General features: G+C 44.6%; 1 long non-coding RNA gene across 3 annotated transcripts in view; it reads left to right on the plus strand.

Annotated features, from left to right (window-relative positions):
- Window positions 1-14,948, plus strand: part of LOC140700955 (uncharacterized) — a 40,287-nt gene that overhangs the window by 11,441 nt on the left and 13,898 nt on the right. Inside the window, exon 3 of one of the 3 annotated variants that reach the window (XR_012079719.1) lies at window positions 8,317-8,524. The exons of the other annotated variants lie outside the window; for them this stretch is intronic. This is a non-coding gene — a long non-coding RNA (uncharacterized lncRNA). Of the gene's footprint in view, window positions 1-8,316; window positions 8,525-14,948 lie in introns of those variants that run through there. 3 annotated transcript variants of the gene reach the window in all.

Below are 14,948 nucleotides of genomic sequence, written 5' to 3' on the forward strand. Positions count from 1 at the left end.
AAAATGAAAAATATATACCAAGCCAATACAAATTAGAAGAAAGCTGGGACATCAAAGCATCCATACAGGCAAAAAGGGTCACAGATATCAGTAAAAAGAACTTCATACTGAGGAGATGTAACAATTACAACCACATATGCACCTAATAATATAACTTAGAAATATTTTAAACTGATAGACTTACAAGGCAAAGTGGGTGAATTTACAACAGTAGTTGGTAATATTAACATATACCTCTAAGAAACTGATAAAGCAGAGAAAATAAAAGCAAGGCTATAGAACTTTTAAACAATTAATGAGCTTAAGATAATTATAAATGCATCCACAAAGCCAGAATGCAAATTATTCTCAAAATCACATGAAACATGGAAAAATGGATCATATACTAAGCTACAAAGGAATGATTAATAAATGACTAAGAATTAACATTATTTTGAACAGTAAAATCAAATGCAATAGAAGCAGAAATCAATAACAAAAGGGAGAACTGAAATATGTCTGAAAATAAAAAATCGTATCTCTAAACAAGCCATGGGGTAGAGATGATACAAGAGAAATTAAGAAATACTTAATATTAAAGACAAAGGTACTTAAAATCAGTGAGCTGCTGCTAGAGCATTTCTTATGGAGAAAATTATAGCTTTGAGAACAAGAAAGTGCAAATAAAAGGAGGTAAATATTAAAGGAGCTTAAAAAAAATAACAGAGTAAATCTCCCAGAAGATGAAAGGAAATAGTATATATAAGCAAATAAACAAAATATGTAATAAATAGGAATAAATAAGTGTAGTTACAGTAGAAGAAATTTTAATTTAACTTTAAAGCTATTAAAATAAAACTAAAAAGCTACCCCCAAAAAACTGTTGATGATTTTTGCTATATCAAGATGCTTTCAGCTGCAAATAATAATAAAGAAACCTTTCTAAACCAATTTTAAGAATAAGAAATTTATTATCTTATATAACAATAAGCCCCAAAGTAGGGTAATTCAGGGACTGGTTAATGGCACCTTCATTAAGTCATCAAAGTCCAGTGTCTTTCATTTTTTTTTTCTTTTCCATCCTCTGTGCGTCAGACTCATCCACAAACTAGCTCCCCTCCTGGACACCAGATAGCTGTAGCAGCTCCAGGCTTCACACTGTCACAGCTACATTATAGGCAGAGTGTTTCTTTCTGTGTTTCCCATTTTGTCAGAGAAAAAAAATCTTTCCCCAAGTGCCCTCATTCCCTGCTGTATACTCTTCTGCCTCATTGCATCATAAACTCACATCTAGGCTAATCACTGACAAAGAAAAGGGGACCACAATGTTTGGCTTGGCCAAATCTGGGTCACTCTCCAACTCATTCTTTAAGGCTCCAATGGATTGTACTCTACCAAAGTATGTGACTGAGTAGGCAAAAAATGGAGAAGTAGAGAAATGACTGCCGGGCAGGCAGTCGACAGTGTCTGCTATCCATATGAATAACTTTATACCAAAATTTTGAAAACCTAAGCAAAATGTGTAAGTTCTTGGAACAATAAGAAATGCCCAGAATGGTACAGGAAGAAGAAAAATCTTTAAATAAAATATTCATTCATGCAATAAATAATTATGGAGTGCCTGTTAAGTGCTAGGCACTGTTGAGAAATGTGATAGTAAGCACCACTGCCACTTACCCTCCCCCACCCCCACCTCCAATTAAAAATCACCAGACCAGGATGGTTTTGTAGGTAAATACTGCAAACTTCTAGAGAACAGCATGTTTCTATATTCCTCAAGTTTTCCCCGAGAAGAGGGGAGGGATAATTGCCCAAGCAATTAATGAGTCTAGTTAAATCTTGATATTATAACCAGATATGAACAGTATGAGAAAAAATCATTACAGGACAGTTTTGCTTATAATTATAGATACATTCCTACTTCAAAAAACCCCAAGTAGGATTTAGTTTAGAAATGTACAGATGATTTAGCATCAGGTAAATCTGTCAAGCGTGTTTCAGATTAAAGGAAAAAAATATAGTATTTCAATAAATACAGGCAAAACATCTATTTGTGATTAAAGTAGCTTTCTTAACCTGATAAAAATTCTCTATCAAAAACTTATAGCAGACATTATATTTAATAAAAAGATACATAGATTTCCAATTAATATGGAAACCACACACATATACTTCCCAATACCACCATTGTTCAACATAGTACTGGGAACCTGGTATACAGTAGAGATGGTATCACAACGCAGTGAGGAAAGAATGAATTACTACTTAATAAGTGGTGGTGGGAGGATTGGCTCATAATGTAAAGAAAGTGTAACCTCCTAAAGTAGCCTCCTAAAACAAAACAAGTCAAAATACCTCCAGATGGATTAAAAACTTAACTTGAAAAAGCAATGCTATAAAAAATATTAGAAGAAAAATGTAGGCAAATGTAACTGTGACTTTGGGATCAGCAAGAATTTCTTAAAGGGAAAAACAGATGAATTGACTACTTCAAAATCAGACTTGTGCTTGTATCAGTTAAATTTAGATTTAGCTCTGTGAGAAATAAGCAATCTAGAAGTAAGCAGTACAGTACTGGCATCAGGAGCCCAGTCCTTCTGTCATGGTTTCTCCATCCTCAGCACATGGCTCCCAACTCAAGATCCAATACCCCAACTGGTGAGGAAAAGAGGAAAAAATGGAGCTCTATCTCTTTAAGAATATTTCCTGCATATTTCCCATAAAACTTTCTCTTATATCCTACTGGCCAGAACTTAGTCATGTGCCACACCTGCAAGTATGCTGAGAAATGTAGCTGTTACGCTAGGAAGACTTGTGTCCAATTAAAAAATCAGAGTTTGTTTGAATTAAGAAAGAAAAGTTGGAGGAAAGGGTATAGCTCAGTGGTAGAGCGCATGCTTAGCATGCATGAGGTCCTTGGTTCAATCCCCAGTACCTCCTCCAAAAATAAATAAATCTAATTACCTCCCCACAACCAAATAAAAAAATAAATTAAAAGAAAGAAAAGTTGAGCATCAGAGACAGAGTTAACTGGCAATTAACAAACTGGGAGAATATGTTTTCAACAGTATGACTGAAATTAATGTCTGAAATGTGTAACATAGGAAAAAAGAAGGAGAATTTTTTGTAAAAATGTGAAAAGTAGAGGATATGGGCAAACAATTCACAGAAGAGAAAACCAGAGATCAGAATGGCAAAAAAAAAATTTTTTTTACCCTTAGTGATCAGAGAAATGTAAGATAAATCAACAAATGGCTACTATTTTACATTCAAAGATAGATACATCAAAGTGCCAAAGATGCGGAGGAAATGCAACTTTTATGCACTGCTGGGGCAGTGCAAATTAGTGCAGTCACTTAGGAGAGCAATTTGGGAGTACTTAGTGATATACACAAAATGCATATCATTTATACTGCAAATCCTGTGTCATGTATAAATACCAGAGAAATTCTTGCATAAGTATGTAAAGGGATATATGTGTTTAAGGATGTTTATTGCAGCATTAGTTTATCATAACAGAATTGGAAATAAATGTTCTTTACTAAGGAATTACTAAATAAAATATAATGTGTAAATGATGGAATATAATACAGCAGTCAAAAAGAAGACTAGATCTATGTTAATCAGCATAAAGAGATCTCAGAGAAGCAGAATGAGATATATAGCAATAGATCACTTATGTACATTAAATATGCACACATACCATATGTTGTTTATAAAAATGCATTTGTAAGTGTAAATAAAATGGACAAAGAACCTGAGAACAGTGCGTATGGGAAAAGAGGAATGGACTGAAAATGGGAGAAAAAAATTAAATTGAAAAATGAAATAATAATAAATAGCATAAAAATAAATAGTAAATATGTGCTAACCTGGGGCCAGATTGAAGTTCCTTGAGTTAGATCTGGATTCAGGTAATCTTTCTAGCCACGAAACTCCCCGTTTTACAAGCAGTCGGGTGCTCCATAATGTTTCTTGTGTGACTGGTTGACTATTCCCCGAACAGAAGATTGCTGCGTCTGGTGCACTCTAACATGGGATTTGTGTAATGATTCATATGAATATTTCCCTTTTTGGGGCTTGCATCATTTGCCTCCAACTGTTTAATCTCATCAAGCCGCGCACTCACAATTTCAAGTTATTTCTTGTGAGGCCATTATCGTTGCTGGGTTCTTTTGTTTTTCATTTGGAATTGTGATTCTGAAGCATCTCTTTCCCTGCAGGTTTAGAGCCATCTGTGATACAGGAGGTACTTAAGATTTCAATAACAACAAAAACAGATTAACTAAAGGTTTGCCTTTCATGTGGAGTAGATTTCTGTTCAACTTTCAGGTGATGCACTACAAAGAGTCTTTTATTTTGTTTCAGTTGATTGAAAATGAGGCCCAGGTACTGGATGAAATGCATTCATTCTCTTTTCAACTGTTTCCAAGTGTGGAAAGCTCTTCCATCAGACAACCATGTAGCTTGACTCATGTGTCTGCTCAAATGTCATTTTTTGGAGAGGTTTTCACTATTGATACCAGCATCTCCATTACTCCCTAAATCCTTTCTTCTGCTTTATTTTTCTTCATGGCTCTTATTATTATATCATATTGTATGTTTATTCGTTTATTATCTGTCTCCCCACACTAGAATGTGAGCTCTGTGAGAATGGAGACCCGGTCTCCTTTATTCATTGCTCTATCCTCGCATTGGGAACAGTGCTTGGAACAGAGAAAGCATATACTAGATGTGCATTGACTGCATGAATGAGGAATTTTCTCAGGAGTTTTGTAAAAACCTCTTCATTATACTCCTATTGAGTCCAGTATATTTTAAATAATAAGCGAAATAAGATTTCTCCCTGTTGCTGTTAATCTTTCCACCCTGTCTATATATTTATTCTTCCAAAATTATTGAGCTCCTACTATGAGCCAGGCACTGTGCCAGGTGCTGAGGGATTCTGTGACAGATGACACAGACCACATCTCATAATTTGGGGTTTTGCTTTCAACAATGACAGTAACCTCACATCCCTAAAACTGGCATGCGCTTATTACAGGTTTACTCCATGCCAAGCAAGAGTGGACCTCGTTACATCCATTAGCTTTTTCAAGCCTCACAACAGTCCTGTGAAGTCGATATTATTAGTGTGTCTCAAAATTTCTTTCCCATAAGCATGCAGTTTGTGAGCAATAAATAAAACGACAGAACTGTCTTGTCAAAGCTGGACAGAAGTTTCCAGGGAGTGGTATACAGGGCACAACTACATGGAACAGGTGCAGAGCCCCGCGGCCATCCCCCTGCTCCCCCAGACTGTTCCCCGGGGGCCCTCGGTGCTCTTTGCACATCAAGCACTTGTTGCCTTTGACGTCACAAATCTGTTTAGTGACTATCTTATCACTCTAGGCTTTTATCCAGAAGAAACATTCATGCACGATCAGGAGGGTTTTAAAACATATTTGAACATGATGTCGAGCATATTTACGTAAGTTGCCCTTTCCATCCCACACGCATCACTGCCCCTTCATGAGAAAGCACTTTTGAGACACTTTAGTATTTTTTACATCATTTTAGAGACAAGGAAATTGATGGTCAGAGAGGTTAAGAAACTTACTCAAGGTGAGTAAGTGACCAATTCAGGATTCATACCCAGGCCTGTCTCCCAAACCCCTGTTCTCATCCACTGAGCTGTGCCCACTCCTGTGGGATCATTTTTACTCAATGAGGAGACAGGAGATTTGAATTCTAGTCCTGACTTTGCCCGTTATTTACTGTGTGACCTTGGGCTGTGTGTCTTCCCCGTCTGACCTTCGGTTTCCTTATCTGCAAAATGAGAAGGGAAATATGAGTATTTTTCATATTTAAAAACTAGCCCCTTTCTTCAAACGAAATCACATATAGAAACACAATCTGCAAATATGTTGAACAAGTGGATGGGGGCTTCTCTAGTTGAATCTGGGGTTGGGGGTTCCGAGCTCTGTCCATGCGGTCCTCCCCCATCACTGGGGAGAGTCATGGATAGGCTTCAGGGAACCTGTGAACATCCACAATGGTGTGCTGAGCTGTGTGTGTGCACGTGCACATTGTCCATCAGTCTCGAAGGTATCCATGATCCCCATTAAAAAGTGATGATGCTGATGGTGATCCCAATCACGGTGACACGACCTGGAGCCACACTAAAGCATGTTACATGCGTGAACTCATTTCATCTTTACAACAACCTGATTAGCAGGTACTAATGATAGAATCTCCATTTTAAAGATGGAAAAAAAAAACAGAAACAGAGTGGTTAAGTCCTTTGCTGAAAGTTATATCGCTAATCGACACTTTTCTAAACATCTCCTAGGTTTCTGTAAGGATGGCCGACCTACTCTCTTTGGCTGAATTTTATACACTCAGAAAATGTTATAGCTTTTCCTGCAGGATCTTGTGCTTCATTATCTATGATATTTTGCACTCAAGTTGTTACACTTTTTACCCAGTTTTTGCCCAGGACATCTTGTGTAGCTTTGGGCCCCTATTTAAATCAGGTCTCTGCTCAAACATCCGCAGAAAGGCCTTCCCTGTCCACTGTCGTGGCCATTCTCTCCATCACTGTCTCCTCCTCTGCTTTGTTTTTCTCCCTAGCACTTATCACTACTTGACATCTATTACGCGTTTAGTGGTATACTTCTTAATACACATGCAGTAGAAGGTAAATGCTATGAAGGCAGGGCCTTTGTCTCTTTTGATATATTCCTAATAATATAATAAATAATGTTTGGCACACAGGAGACCAAATATTACTTATTGAAAACGTGAATGACCAATTGGATGAATGATCATGAGGTTTTTAAGTGGGGAGATCATATTCTAATTTTAGAATGATTTCTCTAGTTGTAGAACAGCAAAGAGATCACAATGGGATGAGATTGCAGGCTGCTGGGCAGGCTGCTAGGCTGCTAATTCGGTGCCCAGGCTTGGGATGATGTTGGCTTTGACCAGAGTGGTAGTGAGGGGTGGTGGAGGAAGCGGGCAGGGAGAGGCTTGGGAGGGAAGTAGCTCCAGGACTTGATGGCCAGGGGTGCTGAGGGACAGGCAGGAGTCAAAGATGCTCTCCATGGTTCTGCCTTGGAGATCTGGCTGGTAGCTGTCACTGTAGCCTGCTTGCAGCCAGAGATGAAAACTCAAGCCCATGAGAATGACCCTGGAGCTGCCCTGGTGACTCCAGAAGACACTGACTAAAGACTCATGTCGCCTTCAAGTCCACCGCCATCTTGTCCTAGGGAGCGGAGGCAGGGATGACTCCCAGCAGCAGACGGAAGACAACCTGCAGTGGAGGGACTGCTGGGCATAGTCAACGATTTTGGCAGTGCAGGCATTTCAGACTTCCTGGCATTCACGCAACTGAGGCTCCCTTAGGACCCTGGAAGAACTATCTCCCAATAACCAGCAGATACCCCTGCCCCCGCCCCTTGAGATGCTGTGCTGCCAATAACCTTGGTGGTAACGACATTCAGAGGAAGGTTCTGGTGAGCATAAAGCCCATTGGAGGAAACTCTCCAACCCAGGGGCTGTAGCCACACCGACTTCAAAGCGCAGGGCTGCCCACCTCTGTGACCTGGTGGCAATTAGAATTCTTCTTCTGCATCGAGCACGCCAAGATGAAACAGGTGGAGATTTGCTGAAGATCCGCACCCAGCTTTTATTCTGGTGACTCCCGGGATGCTATGTGACACCTGGCCTCCATTTCAGGTGCAGTTACCCGTTGGTGGTTGAATTCATATTCACGACAGCACAAAGGGCAAACACAAGCCTGTCTCCAAGACAGAGTCTCTCCTTAAATGTCATTAATCTGGGTCCTGCTTGGCAGTTTGGGTGAGCAGTGGTTTTTTAATGACATGAGAACATCTTTGGCTTGGCTGCTTCTTAACCGTAGGACAGTCATCTTACTGGAGGGGGCTTGCTCCCCTGCCCCGCTCCAGGCATTGTAGGGAACATCTGGTTCACCCAGATCCCTTGCCTCTTCGTCACTCCCCACTAATTGTCAGGTGTCCCTCCTCTGGCCTCCACGGGCCCTGGGCTCCCCACTCCTAGTGCCAGTCACACCAGCATCTCTTGGTATCTACTTGCTTTTCTAGCCTGTGTGCCTAACACAGTGTCTGGCATGTGCCAACTCCCCAGTAAACGTTTGTGGAGACAATGAAATGAACTTACACTATTGTATTGCTGAAAAAGATTCAGAAGATTTAAATTATGTCAATAACTTCAGAAGCAGTAGGATTCCTTTGTACCACCTGTCATGGGAGCAACCAGGATCGGGAGATCAAGAACTGACACACAATGAAGATTTCTCTCTCTTCTTCTTTTGAGATGGACGTCACATCCTTCCATTTGGAGACCTGGGATTCTGAGTCTGCTTCGCCACTCACATGCTGTGTCGCCCTGACCAAGGCAATTCCCCCCCTGGGCTTCGGGGGTCTCCTATGTGAAGTAAAGTGGGTGGACTTCATACGCAGCGAATCTATATTTTTGGATGCAGGCAAGTGCCCAGCACTGTTCAAAGTACTGTGTATGTATTACTTCATTTAATCCTTACAACAACCCTACCATGGTAGGATTTCCTCATATTCTTAATGGGGGAACCGAAGCACAGAAAAATTAAATAATTGCCCCAAATCTCCCAGCTAGGGATGGATGGAACTGGGCTTTTACCAACCGTCACTCTGTTTCCAGAACCCACATTTTAACCCCAAAGCTGAACTGCCTCTCAGCTGGATGATTTATAAGACCCATTCCTATTTTGGAATGGAATCTTGACTATTCTCACACTGAGGATGTTTACGTTTGCTGCCTTCGGAGACCATTTTAACCTGCCACTTCCCTGAGAAAACAGGATTTCAACCCTTTTTCTCTGCCTCTAACCTGTTGATTAGGGAGGGAACTGGTGAGGATGCAGATTCAGGCCTTGGGCAGAGCTGGATTGGAATTGCAACCCCACGGCTCACTTGCTGTGCCTCGGGGCACATTCCCTCCCCTCTTGGAACCTTGGTTACGATGCCTGTTAAAGTGGAGACGGTTCCAGAATCTTCCTCCTCAGTGACTGTAAGGATGAAATAATACAGATAAGGTTGCCAGACATGACAAACAGAAATACAGGATGCTCAGTTAAGTTTGAATTCCAGATAAGCAAGGAATAATATTTTCAGAATAGCTATGTCCCATGCAATAAATGGGAGATACTTATCCTAATAAATTATTCCCTGTTTATCTGGCATTCAGATTTAATGGGGTGTCCTGTATTTTATCTGACAACCTTACCTGCAGAGGAAGCACTTAGCATCATGCCTGTCCCACTGAAAGTGCTCGGTGAACTTTAGAAAGATGTCTGCTGAAACCTACTACTTTGCATTTCATGGGGCCTTTCTTAGGAGACTTGGACTGTGGTTAAAATCTCTGTCCACCCGTTTTTGGATGCACCTGACTAGTCATCACTGTGAACCCCTGATTAACCATGGGGCTCGATGATCTGTGGGTTTGAGTGGACTGACCTAGGATTTCAGTAGAGGAGGCTTGGAAGAGCCTTTCTGAAATGCATTCCCTCCTTACCAGACGCTAGGTGGAAACTGCAGACCGCCCTGTCCGCAGTCCTGACACTCCCTCCCGGGCCTGGCCAGGCTCACTCGAGTCGGCTCCCTAGCCAAGGGCGCCCTCTTGTGCCAGCATCTGGGTTGCCGGCCTGGTGTGTGGCTCTGAGCAGAGGCTGGGACACAGGGAGAGGCCCGGAGAGGCCAGGACGGTCTCATCCTGTCCTGTCCTGTCCTGTCCTGTCTCGTCCTGTTGCCGCAGTGCAGAACAGAGCCTGCCATCCTGGATCCCTAACCTTCCTCCCTTCTCTATTCCCATCTCCCTCTGCTGACACTCCTGTCAACCTACTAAACAACACTGTGCTGCACTGTGGAGGGTCTTGGAGAGGCTGCAGGTATGTGAGAAACAGCATGAATCAGGAGCCAGAAAACTCTGGGTTAGAACCCAGGGGGACCACTTCCCAGCTATATGACCTCGTGGGTATTTGCCCAACTCCTAGAAGTTACTCGCTTTGTAAGGTTGTGATACTAATTCCTTCCCTGCATATCATGAAGGACTTTGGGGGGAGAAGTTGGTTGTGCATGCCAAAGTGCACTGACAGCTGTAAAGCACCAGAACAATGTAAGTAACTTTATGATATAATCTTATATAGCATCTATAATAATAGAGTTATTAATAACAGTAATGACAGCGAGATTTCCTGGGCCCTCTAATCTGCCTGTTCTGAACCCATGGAGATATCTATGCCTCCTCGCCTCCACTGCTTCCGACTTTCAGATCCAGGATCCCCCCTTCCAGGTTTGTCCTTCTGTGCTGCATTAGGTACCACCAGCATCTGGGGGGCAGAATGACTGATGCAGCAGTGAAGAGCCGGGCATCTGCTGGCGGTTACCCAAACTTCCTGTGCCTCAGTTTCCTCATCTGTATACTGGGGGTGATGGGTACCAGCCCCCCTCCTTGTAAGGGTTAAATGAAATAATCAGTGAAGGGCCTGAAAGCTTAAGCAAACTCTAAATAAATGCAGTTACTAATTCCTTCGGGTGCTGGCTGTTATTCTGCCTCGCCCCCTTTTAGGAAGCAGTGCGGAGAAGTGGAAATTGCAAGGGGTGTGTAGCCAGAGAGAAATGACTCTGAATATCGGCTCTGTCACCAGTACCATCACTGTGAGATTCTGGCAGGTGTCTTCACCTCTCTGAACCAGTTTCCCCTCCCAGGAACTAGGGATGGAAATAGAATCTGTCTCCATGGTTGGGATGATTAAACGACATCACTCTGAGGCGCGCTCTGCATGTTTCTCCCATGGCCTAATCACCAGATAAATGGCAGCTCTTACATATTTCTTCCTTCTCTCAGTCACATCCATTCATCCTTCGATTAAAAATATCTATTAAACTGCTGTGAGCCAGATCCCATGCTAGTTGCTGGGGATACAAAGATAAGCCAGATATGAGTCTTGCCCCCCAGGAATTTGCATCTTGAAGGGATAATAAGAAAAAGAATCACTTCCACTTACTGAGCAGCTACTATGCCATGGCCACTGCACTAGACTTAACACTTACCCTCTCAGTGACTCCTCGAAAAGACCTAGGACTTAAGTCCAGGTCAAATGACATGACCCCAGAGGCCTTGGTCTCCACCCGTGTTCTCTCCTGTCTTCTGGGATTGACTGGTCAAGTGAGTGCGCGGAACGCAGGTGAGAAGGGCTGTCACAGAGGCCTGAGGGAGGCTGGGGAGGTGGAGGCGGGGGAACAGAAGAGGCAGTGCTTGACTCCATGAGGGGAGAGGTGGGGATGGGGGGGCAGTTGGAGGGCTTGCAGAGGAGGTTTTAGACGGAGATGCTTTGGGTGGTTGGGCCAGCGGGCAGAGACTTAGAGGCACAAAGTAGCAGGATGTCTTCAATGCTTGGGATGATTGGAATAAGGAAGCAAGGCTGGGAGGAATGACCTGGAGAGGTGGGTGGAGAAGGGGCTCAAATCATGGAGGGCCTTAGGTGTCCCTGCTCCACTGAGCAGTTTGGACTCCACGCTGTAGGGGAATGCGGTTACAGAGAGAAGCGTGTGGATGGAGAGGAGGTGATGTAACCACCATGGAGGCAGTGTGGAGGCAGAAGGAGGACCCAGCCAGGAGGAATTTGCTGAAAACTAGTCCTGGAACAAGAGCAGGGGCCGAAGAGTGTGGACAGGATCAGCCAAGCAGGGAAGGTGTGACAGGTTGACCCCCTTGCTCGCTGAGCTGACACAAGGGAGGACATGAGCCACTTCTCCTTGGCTCACTGGGTGGATGCTGCCACCTCCCGGGATAGGGAATCCAAGAGGGAGAGCAGAAATTGGGCAAGGGAGGAGAATGGTGAATTTATTTTGAGTTGCTATTTAATAAGCAAGTCAAACAGCCCACATTCCATGTACCACACTGTGCACTTTATTCTGAATCCAACAGCTCTATCCAGTCCTGTCATCATTTCCACTTTACAGATGAGGAGACTGAGGCTCAGAGGTGTCACGTCTCTTCCCCACATCACACAGCTCGTGAGTGATAGGGCCAGAATTTGAACCTACATCTGCCTGGCTGCAAGCCTGATGGGAAAGAAAAGCTAAGGAGGGATTTTCAAGGCTCCCATCATGAAACTCGAGCCTGGTGGTTTCCAATTGTTAGAGCTTGGCCCTCAGAATCATTCTAGAAGCCCTGGAGTGTATTGACCATGCCCCTCAACCTAGTCTCCTCTTGGCCCCAGAGAAATCCTCTGGGGTTTTAGGCTCAGCCAGGCTCACCCTGGGCCAGAGCAGCCTGCTGGCTCATGAAGGGGCAGTGTCCAGGGCACCCACTCTCCAGTCCTTGGCCAGGCCACCTCCTCTGCAGCACCTCACATGAGAGAGCTGTGAAATGCAGGTACTGGGATTCCTTTGCCACTTTGGGGTTTGGTGAGAAGAAATGAATGAGAGAAGGCAGGAGGGGAGATGTGCTCGGGAGAGCTGGTAGCCCTTCAGCAGTGAGCCAGCGAATGAGAGGCAGCAAACAAATAATGATAAAAATTGTAGCCAGAGTTACATGTTTGGGGGCTGGCTACTACTTACCAGGTATTGTGTGACAGGCCTTTTCTATTTGACACCTTATTTGGTCCTCACAGCAACCCTGTGATGCAGGTGCTATTATTTTCCTCATTGCATAGAGGAGGAAACTGGAGCACATAGAGGTTAAGTAACCTGCACAAGGTCACACAGCCACCAAGAGTTTGAGTACCCATCACTGACACTCTGCCTTTTCAACCTGTCCTACTCTGTCTGGTGGGTCTGGCTGCCCTGGGGGCAAAGAGAAGAAATGCAGGTGGGGTGGGGACAGATGCAAAGATGGTAGATCCAGCTTCCCTGAAATTCCTGCCCAAACTGAAGGGAAGGACAGGCAATCTGGGCTCTGGACTCCATGCTGCCCCGACTGCGCATGTGACTTTGGATGTGCTGTCTGACTGGATTCTCTGTACAAAGAGAACGTTTGTTTAGGTGGTGTTGAAGTTTCTTCCCAGATTACAATGATACAATTCTAAGAACCATGGGTCAGAGGGAATATTGGGGTGTCAAGGAGCTAGTGACCCTGGCACTCAGCTAGACAGGTGAGGGTGGGAGCAGGACTGTGCACCTGATCTGCACCCTCTCCTCTGGGCAGCAGCCCTTGTGAAAATTGAGGTTTCCTTCACTGCTTCCCTCGCTGCTGCACAGAAGCCACTGGAGGGTGCTGTGTCCTCACAGTTCTCCGTGAGCTTCCCTCTGATGTCCCAGAACATCCACTTGAGGCCAGAGAGAACTGGGGAGACCTGGGGCTAGCATCTGGAAGGCCTCTGAACAAAGCTGGGCCCACTCAGGTCACATGGGGCCAAAAGAACCTGTGAAGGGACATGCAAGAGCACTGACCAGGGGACGAGACCCCGAGCATAAGTCTGCTGCTGACTCACAATGAGCTCTGGACAGATTGCTCTGTGTCTTTGAACCTCAGTTTCAGCAGCTGTAAAGTGGAGATAATGCTGTCTGCCTTGTGGCCTGTTGTAAGAAATGCCGTAATGAGAGCGCACAGGCCAGTGCTTCCCAGAACTCAGATGCTCTGTGTGCCCGAGTAAGTATCTGTCGTTACTGCCCTCTAATAAATCCTGCAACAACCCTTCTCGGGAGGAGAAGGACATCTGGTAACAGCCTGTGTGAACTTAGAGCTGGCTCGGGCACTCTCCCTAGACCACCTTTAAATTCTCACAGCGGCCCCACGATGTACGTATTCTCACCATCTCCATGTCACAGTTGGCAAAGCCCAGGCCCAGAGGGGTGACGTGGCTTGTGCGGGCTCACCCAGCCACTGGGTGGCCTTAGTGGAACTCAAACCCAGGTCTGTCCGGCTCCACAGATTTGCTTTTCTCACAGCGGCCCCACGATGTACGTATTCTCACCATCTCCATGTCACAGTTGGCAAAGCCCAGGCCCAGAGGGGTGACGTGGCTTGTGCGGGCTCACCCAGCCACTGGGTGGCCTTAGTGGAACTCAAACCCAGGTCTGTCTGGCTCCACAGATTTGCTTCAGCCCCTGCCCCAACCCACACCGCCTCACGCCCAGCAGGACGGGTTCTGTACATCTTCCTATGGTGACTGAGGTTTCAGATGCTGGTCCTTTATTTGGTCCTTTGGAGGTGTGGGCTCCCTTCCTGACTGCTTTCTCATCAAACACTGCCCTTGGGATGGGAGCACATTTCAGTCGGGTCAGGGACTCTGAATTTGCAATTTTCTCTTTCCTTGGACTGGTGCGTGATTCTTCCTCCTCCCTGGGAAGCAGAGCTGGCCCAGGGGTGCGGGTGGCTTAACCTGCAACTTGACCAAGCCCTCAGTATGAGTAAGTGGCAGATGGTCCATCCACAGGCTCCCCGAGATGTTTGGAGTGCAGGGTATTTGCTGTGGTAGAGGATCGTTCCGAGAGATAGTCTAATAGAAAGGCTTGTAGTTTTTCTCAATTTTTACTTTCTATCTTGATAAGAGAAAGATTGTGCTGTTTGCATGGTTGTAGGTAAACAGACATGTGGCTTCATTTTCACAGTTTCTATTCTCTATCCTTCCATCAGCTTCAGAAAGGTGGAGGGGAAACAGCCAGGTGAACTCTGGAATGAATCTCCCAACCTGGGGGGTTCTTAAGGTCCCAGAGTCACAGAATCACGGTGCTGGGAGGAGCCTTACAGCCCAGGGAAGCCAGACCTCTCAGGGCAGAGATGAGGCACGGAGGTTCAGGAAGAGAACCAGACTTGCCCAAGGTCAGTGACAGGCTGGGACCAGAATCCATCTGCTCTCCTGGTCTCATGTCAACACATTTCACTCAGTCACTTGCTGCCTGGAGTGTGGTTAGTTTAGAAAACTCAGACAAGGAGATGGGACAGTGCAGGGGGTATGGGGAGGT

The sequence above is a fragment of the Vicugna pacos genome, chromosome 13, assembly GCF_048564905.1.
Source record: "Vicugna pacos chromosome 13, VicPac4, whole genome shotgun sequence".
NCBI lineage: Eukaryota > Metazoa > Chordata > Mammalia > Artiodactyla > Camelidae > Vicugna > Vicugna pacos.